This window comes from Zingiber officinale, chromosome 3A (assembly GCF_018446385.1).
Source record: "Zingiber officinale cultivar Zhangliang chromosome 3A, Zo_v1.1, whole genome shotgun sequence".
Classification (NCBI taxonomy): Eukaryota; Viridiplantae; Streptophyta; class Magnoliopsida; order Zingiberales; family Zingiberaceae; genus Zingiber; species Zingiber officinale.
This window is the reverse complement of record NC_055990.1, coordinates 11,577,169-11,580,421: the sequence shown is the minus strand read 5'-3', so window position 1 is coordinate 11,580,421 and position 3,253 is coordinate 11,577,169.

The window sequence follows — 3,253 nt, the reverse complement described above, 5'->3', positions numbered from 1 at the left end:
CATCTTCCGAAGGTCATAACTTTTGACTCCAAACTCGGAATCAAGCTCTGTCAGTTGCTACACATGTAGAATTTGAAGCTCTACATTTATATCTACAAAATAGAGTTATAAAAATATATGTATAGACATTTTATATAGATTTATGAGTTAGGTCCTATCTTCCTGAGACCAGAACCTAGTCAGGGTCTCAATTTAGGGATCCAAAATGGACCTAAACTGGACTGACGCCTACTGTCCCTTAACTGGGATGTGTCCTCACAGTCACTCTCCTCCAGTGACTTACCCTTACTTACCTGCCAGATGTTCGGTCAGCCCTTCGACCCGTCTGGACTTTGTGCCAGCTATCCGGTCAGCCCGTCGACCTAGCTGGACTTCGTGCCAAGCGTCCGGTCAGCCTATCGATACGCTTGGTCTTCGTGCCAGCTATCTAGTCAGCCCGTCGACCTAGCTGGACTTCTCGCTAAGCGTCTGGTCAGCCCGTCGACCCGCTTGGATTTCGTGCCAGACATCCAGTCAGCCCATCGACCTGTCTGAACTTAGTCTGCATACTCGATCAAAGCATTAGATAATGACAAACCTAACTTAACTTGTTTGTCATTCATCAAAACCTGGATTAAATCGTTAGTGCTAACCGCACTAACAATCTCCCTTTTTTTGATGGAATGACAACCTGGTTAAGTTAGTGAAAACATATGCAAGAAAAAATAAGTAACAACATGCATTTATGTGGTTTTTAAGTTAGTTTGTATTTTCAGTTTGGTTTAGCTAACTTAACCACCTAACCCTCCCCTTTGACATTCATCAAAAGTAAGCATGGATTAAGTAAGCATAAATACAGACCTCAGACAAAGTAAGAAATAATGTCAAGTTAATCTGGGGGAGTTTAAAACATAGATTATTTTGTTTTTATTTCTTAAATCTTTGAAAAAAAAACTAAGTCTTGAAAGATAGCTGATTTATAACTTTGTAATTTTGAAAGATAGCTAATTTTTCAAGTATAATTTTTAAGGTCAAAGTTAAAAATTCAAGTTTTTAAACATAAGTTTTCAAAATCAAAATTCCAAAACTAAGTTTGAAAAATCTATTTTTCAAAACTGATTGAAATTTATTTTTCAACACTAAGTTTGTAAAAGATTCAATTTTCAAAATTAAGGAAAATGATTTTGAGAAGCTTAGTTTGTAAACTTAAGTTTTGAAAAATCTAATTTCCATAATTTTCAATAACAACGAAATTTTTAAAACTAATTTTTGTAAAATTTAACTTTCAAATCAAATTGTCAAAATTAAGTAAAATCAAATTTTAAGAACTAGATTTTTAAATTCAATTTTCAAAACTACGTTAAATCTAATTTTCAAATCAATTTTCAATAAAAAGTAAATCCCAATTCTTAAAAACAACTTAGTTTTATAAGAGTTAGTTTTCAAAAATAGGTTTAAGAAATTTTTAAGAAAACATTTTTCAAACACAAATTTTAAAATATTTTAAATAAAGGGAAAATTTTAATTAATTCCTCCCTCTGAACCTGACATAAAATTTTGAAAATATTTGCTAAAAATATTCAAAGTAGATTTTTTTTTAAAAAAAATTGAGGTAGAATTTTATAGAGAGATTTTAAAGAGAAAATTAAAAAATAACACTTAAGGAGATAATTAAAAAATAAACCTCCCCCTGAATTTGATACTCTTTTAATTTATTAATCCTCCTTATTTATTACTCCCCCTTAATATAATGCTAAGGTTTGAGTGTGTTAAATTTCAAGCCCTAACACATTTGTCTACCTAAGTGTTCTAGGGGATTTGGTAACTCTTATATTATTTACATATTTATTTCTGTATCATTGATATAATTGTTTATTTGAGTTTGATTAATCAATAATTAATATTAGATTCAGACGCTTAAGCTTCAGTTTAAGGTTTAATAAGATAAACTTTATTAAATCAAAAATAGTTGGCCATTATCAATAATTTATTGATTAATTTTTACTTGATTTAATAATTTAATACTTAATAAAATAATTTAAATTTCATATTAATTGATTGAGTTGGTCAATGAAAGTGTTAGTTATAATTATTTTTTTTATTTACTTCCTTTTAAGTGGGATTAATTTAGTTTGAAGTTAGCATGAAGTTAAAATTATTAGACACAGTTAAGTAAGGTTTAATTCAAGTCAATTTTAGTTCTCAAATAAAGTTAAACTTAAATAATTAAGTTCTACTTATTAATTACATAATTAAGTTTAAAGTTAAAGTTAATGGAATTTAAGTTTTTAAGTTAGGTGTCTAAGTTTTAAATGAATTTAAAAGAATTATTATTATTGTTAATTTTTAAAGGATTTCTAACAGGATTTTTAAAACAGTGTTTAAAAGGATTTTAAAATGATTTTTATAATTATTTAATGGCAATTAACATACGTTCAATTCAGTTTTGATTTTAGATTAAAATTATTATCAGTGATTAATTTAGGTTTAAGTTTTAAGTTAAAGTTAAAATTTTAAATTTTAATTGTAATTTCAATATTAAGTTTTAATTTTCAGTTAGGTTAAATTAAGTTTAAAAATAATTTTAAGATTAAAATAATGTTTAAGGTAAAAAAAAGTTTAAAATCTAAATAATAATTTTTAAAGTTTAAATAATCAATAAGAATAATTTTTTTTTAAGTTAACAAAATTTTATTAAAGTGAAAAATAATATTAAGAAGAATTTTTTAAAATGATTTATAAAAGATTTAATTTTTAAAAGACTTCTTTTTTTTTAAACTGATTTTTGAAAGAGTTTAAAAGTAATTTTTAAATAATTTTTAAATAGTTTTTAAATAATTTTTAAATGATTTTTCAAAGAGTTTTTTAAAAAGATGCAATTTTTACAAGATGCAATTTAAAATAATTTTTAAATAATTTAAAATTTAAGAGTTACAAGAGCAACTTCAGGAGACTAAAAAGATCGGTTCCTGGTACCGGTCCAATTTCAAAAGCTCCATACCGCATGTCTCCAGCAGAACTGAAAGAGTTACAAGAGCAACTTCAGGAGCTACTTGACAAAGACTTCATCCGCCCTAGTCACTCACCTTGGGGAGCTCCAGTGTTGTTTGTTAAGAAGAAGGACGGATCTATGCGGATGTGCATAGATTATAGAGCTCTGAATCAAGTGACAATCAAGAACAAGTACCCCCTTCCCAGGATCGACGACCTATTTGATCAGTTGAGAGGGGCGATAGTGTTCTCAAAGATAGACCTGCGCTCTGGGTACCATCAG